Source organism: Oncorhynchus clarkii, chromosome 2 (genome assembly GCF_045791955.1).
Source record: "Oncorhynchus clarkii lewisi isolate Uvic-CL-2024 chromosome 2, UVic_Ocla_1.0, whole genome shotgun sequence".
Classification (NCBI taxonomy): domain Eukaryota; kingdom Metazoa; phylum Chordata; class Actinopteri; order Salmoniformes; family Salmonidae; genus Oncorhynchus; species Oncorhynchus clarkii.
In genome coordinates, this window is record NC_092148.1 from 50,056,270 (window position 1) to 50,068,568 (window position 12,299).

Sequence of the window (12,299 nt, forward strand, 5' to 3'; positions counted from 1 at the left end):
CGTCACGTCTGACCATGAGAAACAAGCTTCTCTGGTCTGATGAAACCAAGATTGAACTCTTTGGCCTGAATGCCAAGCGTCACCTCTGGAGGAAACCTGGCACAATCCCTACAGTGAATTATGGTGGTGGTGGCAACAGCATCATGCTGTGGGGATGTTTTTCAGCAGCAGGGACTGGGAGACTAGTCAGGATCGAGGCAAAGATTAACGGAGCAAAGTACAGAGAGATCCTTGATGAAAACCTGCTCCAGAGCACTCAGGACCTCAGACTGGGGTGAAAGTTTACCTTCCAACAGGGCAATGACTCTAAGCACACAGCCAAGATAACACAGGAGGGGCTTCGGGACAAGTCTCTGAATGTCCTTGAGTGGCCCAGCCTGAGCCCGGACTTGAACCAGATCAAACGTTTCTGGAGAGACCTGAAAATAGCTGTGCAGCAACGCACCCCATCCAACTTGACAGAGCTTGAGAGGATATGCAGAGAAGAATCGGAGAAACTCCCCAAACACAGGTGTACCCAAGAAGACCCGAGGCTGTAATCGCTTCCAAAGATGTTTCAACAAAGTACTGAGTAAAGGGTCTGAATATATATGTAAATGTGATATTTTCGTTTTTATTTTTTTAATAAATTTACTAAAAATCTAAACTTGTTTTTGCTTTGTCATTATGGGGTATTGTGTGTAGATTGAGGGGGGGGGGGGAACTATTGAATCAATTTAAAATAACCTAACAAAATGTGGAAAAAGTAAAGGGGTCTGAATACCATGTAACAGTCAGATGTTAGCATGTCTTGGGGCTATGATATTTGTGCATCTGTAACTTTTTCACTAATCATTATTCACAATTCATTCAGGATTATCTGTAATCATGGTAGCATCCACATTAATGTAGAAGTGTTTGAAACATATGCTATGCTTATTTACACAACACATTATTGACCCTTCATTTCTATTGGGCACAAAATAATCTCAAACACATCCAAAACTAAAACACAAATGAATCCAACTCATTTGTAGTCACAAGCTTGATGTATTCATTCTGTGCTATGAATATGGGACGAAATTCTTAACATTGTACACATGAAGAATGACAATGAAGAAAAAAAATACTTGAACTGACACATATGTGAATTTGTCCCAATACTTTTGGTCTCCTTAAATGGGAGGACTATGTACAATAAATGCTAGAATTTCTACATGGTTCACCCGATATGGATGAAAATACCCTCAATTTAAAGCAGACAGTCGGGGCTTTAACCTCATAGTCATATCATTTCAAATCCAAAGTGTGGAGTACAAAGCCAAAACCACAAAACGTGTCACTGACCCAATACTTTGAGCTCACTGTATATTTGGTCATGGTTATTTTCAAGCCTGTCACGCCTAATCCCGCTCCCTCTCCAGCGCTCGATTTCGCAGGACCACGGCTGCGGAGCCAGGCACCGCCAATCAGAATGAATTTTTCTCCAAAAGAGAGCTTCATTACAAACAGAAATACTCCTTAGTTTCATCAGCTGTCCGGGTGGCTGGTCTCAGACAAGGATATGGGTTAAGGTTAGGCTTTAGGGTACGGGGCGTCCCAAGGATTCCAGATTGCACTGACCGTTTTGATACATCACCCAAAAGTGTGCGTTTACTGGCAGTCAGTGATCGTAGACACTCTGGTGAGTTTGAGCTGAGCTGTCTACGTTTACCACAGGGTGGCGTAAGAGGAACTGCGTTTTTGTCTGCAATTTTACCAGGCATATCTTTAAAAGGCACTCATATTTAAAGTTTCAACTCCAAAATGTCCCTATCAATAGTCTAGTCAATCCATCATCTTTGAAGGAAATAAATAACCCATGTCTCGTATTTTAAGATGGGATTGAATAGGTTGACAACCAAAAAGCCTACATGTCCGTTTTTAATAGGCTACAATTAACTTTCCAATTTATACGAATATCAAATTAATATAAATTCGATAATTGCTCATAGGCTATAGGCTGATTTACAAAAGCTTTGATCGTGAACATGCATGCATTTTGGCATATTTATCTTATTCGTTAAGATACATTGTTCTGAAATGTTACTAATTTAGAATATAGCCAAACATTTAATCATGCAATAGCCCTTTCATTCTATTAAAATAGGGATATAATTATTCAACAGACATTTAAGCAACAATGTCGTCGACATGTCATGATATTATTAATGCTTGATACAATGACATTTTGATCCAAAAGTGAAACTCCTTCATTTGTTTATCTTTTATAAACAGCGTCATACAAACTAATTAATTAAACAAGTCACCCGGGAACCAATATTTGTTTTAGATTGCCACTCAACGAATGTGTGCCATGAAAGGCATTGACATTAGACAACGCACGGTTGGTTGCATTGACGTTGCTAAAGTGGTGGTAGTCTGATTTCCTTGCCAAATCGTTTCGTTTTTATAAGAAGCAGATTATACACTTCGCATATTAAAAATAACCAAAATGAAAACTTGTTTTACTGAAAGCAAACGAGTAATGCACTGTGGTCGTTGTATTTTGAAGCAAACAAGAGATCATTATCATTATAGAAATACCAATAGACCAATTTATTAAACGTGACACTCTCTCGCTCTCTCTCTCTCGCTCTCTCTCGATCCTTCTCAATGCTTTCATTCTCAGTTTCTCTCGTTGCATCCATTAGGGAGAATGAGTACTATCCGTGCACGACAACAGTGAACACTCACTCACTTCGCCTCACTTTCAAATGGTTGCACGATGGGAATTGCTTAAAATAGTTATGGGTAGCCAAGATTGACTAGTTTAACAAAGTTACCAAAGAGCCTCTCAAGCGAACCTCACTTCGCGCACCAGAGTGTTAATTAAGTGGCCCATGGCCACACAAGTTGCCTGTATTGCTTTCTCCACTGATACAGACAACATTGTCCTTTGATAATACAACGTGATGCCCACAGACTGGATACACCAAGCCAAGGTAAGAATAGCCCTATTGCTATATCCCAACATTTATATGAATGTGGTGCTTTGTCTGGCCGTGGCTGTGTGTTGCTTCCCAGTAGAAAGCCAATGTGTAGCTTAAGTCCCTGCATCATAGGTTATTAAGAGGTTATTAACGTTTTGCCATTGAGATTGATAGGCTACTATGCCTACACTTACATGTTATTATGAAAGGGAAAATGTCAAATGAGGCGAGTTTGGTCAGTGAACAAATCACACGTAGCCTGATGATTTGCAACATACGCCTATTGTATTTTCCATTTGCATATAACATTTACAAAATATTGTGCCTACGTTGTGTTTCAGACTGAACTACTTTGCTAAACTAAGTGTTGTCAAATGCTTATTGTAAAACGATGTCTGTAGCTTAAAGTGATAGAATTCCGTGCAAGCTGGTTTATGTCAGCACGTTTCACTGTAATAGGCCCACAATCCGTTTAATACAAGTCGTTTTTTCTGCATTCCCCGTTAATTTTGTGAGCGAGCCCCGCAGCTTGAAAATAGCTGCCCGGTGGTATTGCAAGCTATTGTAATAGGACGTAGTTTCATGTTTGTCCACATAGTGGTAGCCGGCTACTATTCATCGAAACGACGTGCGCTTTTCTGGCCACAGGGCCACCACCTCAACTGTAAATGCCGAGCCTTTCGGAGTTTGTTCACTGTGCGCTCGGTTGACTTCGGCGCCATGTCCAAATCAGAATGAATTTGATTCAGTTGTAATCAACTGGAAAATGGGAATATTGTCGACGCTGCCGAGTAGGGGATGTCTCTCTCACAAGTTTACTCTCTCTCGGGTCATGGAAACTGACCTTAAAAGAATGCGTGGTGAGTCATAAATTAAAATAGACGTAACCATTCGTTCTAAAACGGTTCCATTGGGAGACAATACAGAAGAAACAAGACGTTGGTCCCAGCGAGAACACGGTGCGAAGCAAGGGGAACTTCTTGAAGTAAGTTGTTCTCAATTGGAATTCTGATTGCCTAGGCTATAGCCGACATTGAACATTTAATTTTTTTTCGTGAACGTTTTCAAGTTGAAAACAGCATGTTAGCGTAGCCTATAGACTAGACTACTTGTCTCTATATCTTTTCTTTTGACTTAGGCTGTTGTTTTAGATGATTGCCAAGGCAATACCTATTATGGTGGATAATTACGAAATGTCATTTAATTGATTGTCATATGAGCGTAGCGATTTAGGAGGAGCGTTTATTTAGCCATGCTTCACACACTTCGACTGACATTTAGAACTGTACGTTCTGCCTTGCACTTAACAGTATGGACTTTTTTTGTAGGCTATCTTGTGAAAGAGTGAACGTTTCTTTGAGGTTTCGTGCGGTGAACTTAATGATACGTTTACTTGTCAGTGTATAGGAGGACAAGGCGCACTGAAGCATCATAGCCTTTCTGGAAAAGCGAGATAGGTCATCACTTTAGGGAGTTTCCCACATTTACACGCACACACGTTCTCAGATAATGCGTCTCGGAGTGCTGCACGCCGGGTGATAACGTTTTGAAAGAGAGCCCTCGCACGCACTGGCGATCGAAATGAATTCACGTGCCAGTGATGCGGTTTTAAAACAACTAAACATGTAATTAACTGGATTGTGGTAATATCCGGATCAATGCCACACAGATGTATTTATTTTTGATCCCTCTAACTTGTTGACACTGAGAGTGACATCCATGTAAGAAGGATACGCAACGTTCCACCCCATTTTTCTTCTATTTAACCTAGCATATACTTTAAATGCAGCAGCCTCATTGCTATTTGGACACCTTTCAAATCCATGATCTCGAATTGAAATAGTGCCTATATTCTTCAGCTTAAGTTTAATTGTCTGTGCTCTCTAGCTAGCCAATAGAGAAGCACATTCCCGTTGTAAGCGAGAGTGTCTGTTTGAAAAACAATCCGACGACGGGACCCTTCGCTGGGGTGAAGTTGATCTCGTATGCCAATTTGTTTTGAGCAGGTGCTGTGGGTTAAAGTTCCCTCATAAGGTAAAGTGGCATTAGAGTGCAGTCCACGTTCAAATGGCAGACTTATAAATAGGCTGCCAATTCAGCACATTGTCCCGGGACGTGCTACCATACAGTCGCGGCGCACCTGTAGCTCGCCTGGATTTAGTTATGGACCGTTCATTTGTCGTTTCAGCGCACAAATACCGCCTATTAATTATGTCAGTCCCATCAAACACGTTCATATAGGTTAGCCTTCTAAGTGCCCCCAAGTGTAGGCTAACATGTCCAACTATTTAGGCCTATTAAAACACAGAGCTAATATGATAAATACCTTCAAGAAGTAATACAAAAAAACACAATAAACCTTGCATTGAGAAAACTGTGACTCATTGTCATTTGATAATTAGGTTATGATTAGCACCAGGCCTGGAATTTCTTGATTTTGGGGGCAAGGCCATTTTCCAAACATAGGCAATTGATTTGATTTGATTGATTTGAAAACCCGAAAAACGTACATAAATAGTTAGCCTACATGTCAAAGTGTAGGTGATAGACATTGGCTACAACCTGTCATGTCCAGACTTATGCTGACATGAGGGAGGTGCCTGAAAATAAATGTTATAATAACCCATTCTTGAAAATATTGCATGTGCAAGAGCTAAACCTTACCTCATGGTATATTTAAGCAATAATGATACTTTTAATTGTATATACAGTACCAGTCAAAAGTTGACATACCTACTTATTCAAGGGTATTTTCTTTATTTTGTACTATTTTCTACGTTGTAGAATAATAGTGAATACATCACAACTATGAAATAACACATGGAATCATGTAGTAACCCAAAAGTGTTTAAAAAATCTAAATCTATTTTATATTTGAGATTCTTCAAAGTAGCCACCCTTTGCCTTGATGACAGCTTTGCACATTCTTGGCATTCTCTCAACCAGCTTCACCTGGAATGCTTTTCCAACAGTCTTGAAGGAGTTCCCACATATGCTGAGCACTTGTTGATGTCTTTTCCTTCACTCTGCAGTCCAACTCATCCCAAACCATCTCAATTGGGTAGAGGTTTGGTGATTGTGGAGGTCAGGTCATCTGATGCAGCACTCCATCACTCTCCTTCTTGGTATAATAGCTCTTACACAGCCTGGAGATGTGATTTGGGTCATTGTCCTGTTGAAGAACAAATTATAGTCCCACTAAACGCAATCCATATGGGATGGCGTATCGCTGCAGAATGCTGTGGTAGCCATGCTAGTTAAGTGTGCCTTGAATGTTAGATATATCACAACAGTGTCACCAGCAAAGCACCCCCACCCCATCACCCCTCCTCCTCCATGCTTCATGGTGAGAACCACACATTCAGAGATCATCCATTCACCTACTCTGCGTCTCACAAAGACACGGCAGTTGGAACCAAAAATCTCAAATCTGGACTCATCAGACCAAAGGATAGATTTCCACCGGTCTGATGTCCATTGCTCGTGTTTCTTTGCCCAAGCAAGTCATTTCTTCTTATTGGTATCCTTTAGTAGTGGTTATTTTGCAGCAGTTCGACCATGAAGGCCTGATTCATGTAGTCTCCTCTGAACAGTTGATGTTGAGATGTGTCTGTTACTTGAACTCTGTGAAGCATTTATTTGGGCGGCAATTTCTGAGGCTGGTAACTCTAATAAACTTATCCTCTGCAGCAGAGGTAACTCTGCGTCTTCATTTCCTGTGGCGGTCCCCATGTGAGCCAGTTTCATCATAGCACTTGATCGTTTTTTCGACTGCACTTGAAGAAAGTTCTTGAAATTTTCCAGATTGACTGACCTCCGTGTCTGAAAGTAATGATTGACTGTCGTTTCTCTTTGCTTATTTGAGCGGTTCTTGCCGTAATATGGACAGGGTCTTTTACCAAATAGGGCTTTATTCTGTATACCACCCCTACCTTGTCACAACACAACTGATTGGCTCAAACGCATTAAGAAGGAAAGAAATTCCACAAATTAACTTTAAACAAGGCACACCTATTAATTGAAATGCATTCCAGGTGACTACCTCATGAAGCTGGTTGAGAGAATGCCAAGAGTCTGCAAAGCTGTCATCAAGGCAACGGGTTGCTACTTTGAAGAATCTCAAATATATTTTGATTTGTTAACATCTTATGGGCTACCGTCCCACCTGGCCAACATCCGGTGAAATTGCAGAGCGCGAATTTCAAATTACAGAAATATAAATATTTAACATTCATGAAAATACAAGTATTATACATCAAAATAAGCTTAACTTCTTGTTAATCCAGCCGCTGTGTCAGATTTCAAAAAGGCTTTACGGCGAAAGCACACCATGCGATTATCTGAGGACAGCGCCCCGCATACAAAAACATGAAAAACATTTTTCAACCAGGCAGGTGCGACACGGAAGTCAGAAATAGCGATATAATAAATGCCTTACCTTTGAAAATCTTCTGCTGTTGGCACTCCGAAAGGTCCCAGTTACATCACAAATGGTCCTTTTGTTTTAAAAATATAAAGTCCTTCTTTATATCTATAAAAACTCAGTTTAGCTGGTGCGCTTCATTCAATAATCCACCGGTTTCCCTCCATCAAAATGCATACAAAATGAATCCCAAACGTTACCAATAAACTTATCCAAACAAGTCAAACAACGTTTATAATCAAACCTCAGGTACTCTAATATGTAAATAAACAATACAATTTAAGACGGAGAATAGTATGTTTATAACCGGAGATAAATATCAAAGAACCTGCTTTCACCCACGCGCATGGAAACACTACAGCCAAAATGGGAGCCACTTAGAAAAACTACAATTTCTAGCTAATTTTTCCATAAACCAGCCTGAAAACATTTCTAAAGACATCTAGTGGAAGCCCTAGGAACTGCAATCTGGGAGGACTTCACCTCATAATAAACATGAAAGCCATTGGAAACAGTGGAAGGCCAATTTTTTTTATTTTATTTTATTTTTTATGGTTTGTCCTCGGGTTTTCGCCTGCCATATCAGTTCTGTTATACTCACAGACATCATTTTAGAAACTTTAGAGTATTTCTATCCAAATCTACCAATTATATACATATCCTAGCTTCTGGGCCTGAGTAACAGGCAGTTTACTTTGGGCACGCTTTTCATCCAGACGTGAGGGGGGGCGTGGTTACACCTAGTCTGCGGTTGTGAGGCTGGTTGGATGTACTGCCAAATTCTCTAAAACGATGTTGGAGGTGGCTTATGGTAGAGAATGATCATTCAATTCTCTGGCAACAGTTCTGGTGGACATTCCTGCAGTCAGCATGCCAATTACACGCTTCCTCAAAACTTGAGACATCTGTGGCATTGTGTTGTGTGATAAAACTGCACATTTTAGAGTAGCCTTTTATTGTCCCCAGCGCAAATTGCATCTGTATAATAATCAGCTTCTTGATATGCCACGCCTGTCAGGTGGATGGATTATCTTGACAAATAATAAAATGCTCACCAACAGGTATGTTAACAATTTTGTGCACAAAATTTGAGAGAAATAAGCTTTTTGTGCTTATGGAAAATGTGCGTGTGTCTGTGTGTATGTGTGTACAGGTCATGTGTGTGTATGTAAATATATATAGATAACTTAAGATGCAATTTGGTTTGTGATTGTGTAGATAATATCATATAAAACAACGGCTATTATATATATTTTTTTAGATTCTCTGCACTTGGCCTTCAATACATTTTGCTTTTCAGCATTTTTTCACCAGAATATATCAGAACTTCAAAATAATTGAAACAGTTTCTGAAGTTCAATCTATAGTGCTAAGTGACTTGTACATTTTTAAGGCTCAAGTTGTCTTTTAAGAAAATATATGATAAATGCTGATGTCAAATGAGTTGCTATTGGCAGCAGAGTGAAAGAGTAGATCCTGTTAGCTTTCTCTTTCATCTAGGGTGACATTCTCTTGGCAATAGGAAAAGGGGCAAACGGTTGCAGGCGACTTACAGGTGAGGGTGTTTGACAGCTGAGAGAGAGAGGGGGAGAGAGTGAGAATGTGAGTTATGGACTACTTCGAGATTGGTACAATTGGCTGCACTCATTAGCAGCTTGCCTGCAGCCTTGCTGATGGTTATAACCATGGTAATAACATAGAAATGGCCACAGGTGTATTTCATTAAGACACAATAGTTTTCATAGTGACTAAAACACATGTGTTAATGAATACATATTTATTAATGTTGCTAGTTTTTTCATCCTTATTCTGACCCTGTTTTTTTTGTTGTCATTTTGTTTGGCTTATCCTTATTTGATTAAGCGCATGCTGCTTCTAAACACTATACATGTATTATATTTGTATTACTTAAATTACGTCCACATTTGCACTTTTTCCCCTCTGTGTGTTGTTTTGAGATTAAAGGTGTCATTCAGAAAGCTTTATTCTTGTTAGTGACAGAGCCAGAAAGTCATAATTATTGGTTGTTGATCTCTTTCAAAAGGACACCAGCACCCAAATTGGACATGTGTTGTACAAACAGACATTAAACATTTAGCCGTAAGTATTTCTCTCCATCTCGTAAGTACATATTAGCCAGCCTATACTTATCTGCGGCTGTACGACACACCCAAATTGCAGTCTTGCTGCTGAAAAAGAAAGGATGAAGCTCTAGTGAATGAGCACTTGAAGTACAGTGGCATATGCCTGTACCTTCTTTAACCACAATGCCAGTTGAGGGTGGATTGAATTGCTTTCTATTTTCCCTCCACCATATAACCTTGGAACCCGATTTCCCATTTTGCCAGTTTTATTTTTCCTGCTCACTTTCAATGGCTGTAATGACCCATACTTTTTGTGGGTGCTGCTCTTCAGAAGTAGGATCTTAATTTGATCATTCCATTGCAGGAGAACTTTCTGCAATGGAGGAAATGTAAAAATTGTAGTGTATTTGAGGTTTATTAAAAGAGAGAGTTTTGCATTAGAGGTTGACCGATTATGATATTTCAACGCCGATACGATACCAATTATTGGAGGACCAAAATAAGCCGATACCGATTAATCGGCCGATTTTTATATATATTTTTAACTATGACTAATTACAGCAATACTGAATGAACAATGAACCCTTTGGTTTAAATAATGCAAAAATGCATTGTTGGAGAAGAAAGTAAAAGTGCAATATGAGCCATGTAAAAAAAGCTAACGTTTAAGTTCCTAGCTCAGAACATGAGCACATATGAAATGTTGGTGGTTCCTTTTAACATGAGTCTTCAATATTCCCAGTTAAGAAGTTTTAGGTTGTAGTTATTATAGGAATTATGACGCTTCAACTATTTCTCTCTATACCATTTGCATTTCGTATACCTTTGACTATTGGATGTTCTTATTGGCACTTTAGTATTGCCAGCCTAATCTCGGGAGTTGATAGGCTTGAAGTCATAAACAGCGCTGTGCTTCAAGCATTGCTGAGAGCTGCTCGCAAACGCAGTAAAGTGCTGTTTGAATGAATGCTTACGAGCCTGCTGCTGCCTACCACCGCTCATTCAAACTGCTCTATCAAATATCAAATCATAGACTTAATTATAATAAGCACACAGAAATATGAGCCTTTGGTCATTAATATGGTCAAATTCGGAAACTATCATTTCGAAAACATAACGTTTATTCTTTCAGTGAAATACGGAACCATTAATCATAGCTAAAGTTGCGGCCAGCTGCAACAGAGCCTGGACTCTAACCAGGATCTCTAGTGGCACAGCTAGCACTGCGATGCAGTGCCTTAGACCACTGCACGCACCACTCGGGAGGCCCGGATAACCTGCTTTTTAAGTACACCGACCTTGCTGAGTACACCGACCAGGAAAAAATGTGTACTTACATCTAAGTACACCGACCAGGCAAACCGAATCTGTTTTAATATAGCAAAGCTGTCGGTGAGTCGGGCGGCGTTGATCTGTCCCAATCCAACAGACAGATGTTAAACTCAACTCCCCGGCCCATAGGAATCTGGACACTCGCAAAGCGTAGGAGATTGGGGAGGCAGTCTGGCCACCCTTCATCTATCCGAGAAGATCAAACTATCAAACAGCTTTGCCCTGCTTGAGAAGGACCTACCAGCCCCCAGGAGTCAGCACGGATCCTGGGTGTATACCAACAGCCGGCTGCCGCCCAGTGGCCCCCTCCCCCACGAGCACGACAGTTCAGCAGGTTGGTGACTCAAAACAGAAGGGTCTCGGGCCATCCTCCACCTTCCTGGGGTTTCCGACGCCATCCTCTGTAGCTGGCGCGAAAAGTCAGGCTAGCCTGGCTTGAATCCTCCATCCCCCCCTGCCCGAGGCAGTCCCAAACCGCTCCCCCTCTTCGTTCCCCATCGGATTCCATCATGACCACCAATCATTGTGGGCAGATCAATGGTGAGAGATTTTAGCCTGCCTACAGTCTGTAAACCGACCAAGGTCCACTGTCACCCAGGAGCCGGTGTCCAGGACAGGAACTCCCTCTTCTGGCCAACTACTCCAATATTGACACCATCGTCACTCACGTAGGTTTTAACGACCTTCGTTTTAGGCAGTCTGAGGACTACAAAAAAAATGTCAACAACCTGCTAGCACAGGGAAGATAATTATCTCTGGCCCCCTCCCGTGCTACTGATAGGGTTTGGAACTTTTCAGCCGACCCGTTGCACTAAACGAGTACCTGAAGGAACTTTGCAACGACAGGAATGTCTCTTTTTGTGACAACTTTTATTAAAAAAGAGATTGGATTCACCCTAACCACAGGGATTCCCGGATTATTACCAGTAATATCGCAAACTGTTTTTGAGATTGACATACAGGGTCTGGTAGTTCTCCAGTTCTCTCTGTCAGAATATGCAACAGAGGACTTGGAAAGCATATTAACTCCTGTAGAAATGGCACTATGGTTATTATGAGTAACCTAATTTATGTTCCTTTAACTCCACCTTCTGGTGAGTTTATACAAACTGTCATCTCCTACTATTCTGATAGATTAGAGACGGTCAGAAAACGTGGTAGTAACGTTAATAATTGGTTTGTTATTCCATTGGTTACCTCGAGGCATCCTTATAACGAACGTGACAGAAGATCCCACCACAAAAAGACCAAGCAGCGTGTTCAAGAGGAGTGGACATCCTGGGCTTGGGAGAAAGATGAGTGGAGGACATCCTGGACCTGGGAAGAGGTAATGGCAGGGGACAAGACCCTGCCATGGAAGCAGGTGGAGATAGCGCAGGAGGAACGGCGATGATACGAGGGGACACGGCTAGCACGGAAACCCGAGAGGCAGCTCCCCACATTTTTTTGGGGGGGGGACACGGGGAGATTGGCAGAGTCAGGGGTTAGACCTGAGCCAACTCCCTGTGC

At 41.1% G+C, this 12,299-nt stretch overlaps 1 protein-coding gene across 4 annotated transcripts in view; it reads left to right on the forward strand.

The window, feature by feature from the left end:
- The first annotated feature begins 2,691 nt into the window (after positions 1–2,691).
- LOC139369033 (transcription factor SOX-6-like) overlaps positions 2,692–12,299 on the forward strand; it is a 152,389-nt gene continuing 142,781 nt past the window's right edge. The window contains exon 1 of one of the 4 annotated variants that reach the window (XM_071108612.1): positions 2,692–2,963. The gene's annotated coding sequence lies outside the window, so the exon portion shown is untranslated. Of the gene's footprint in view, positions 2,964–3,644; positions 3,937–4,519; positions 4,673–12,299 lie in introns of those variants that run through there. The other 3 variants (XM_071108611.1, XM_071108613.1, XM_071108615.1) reach the window with 3 other exon arrangements.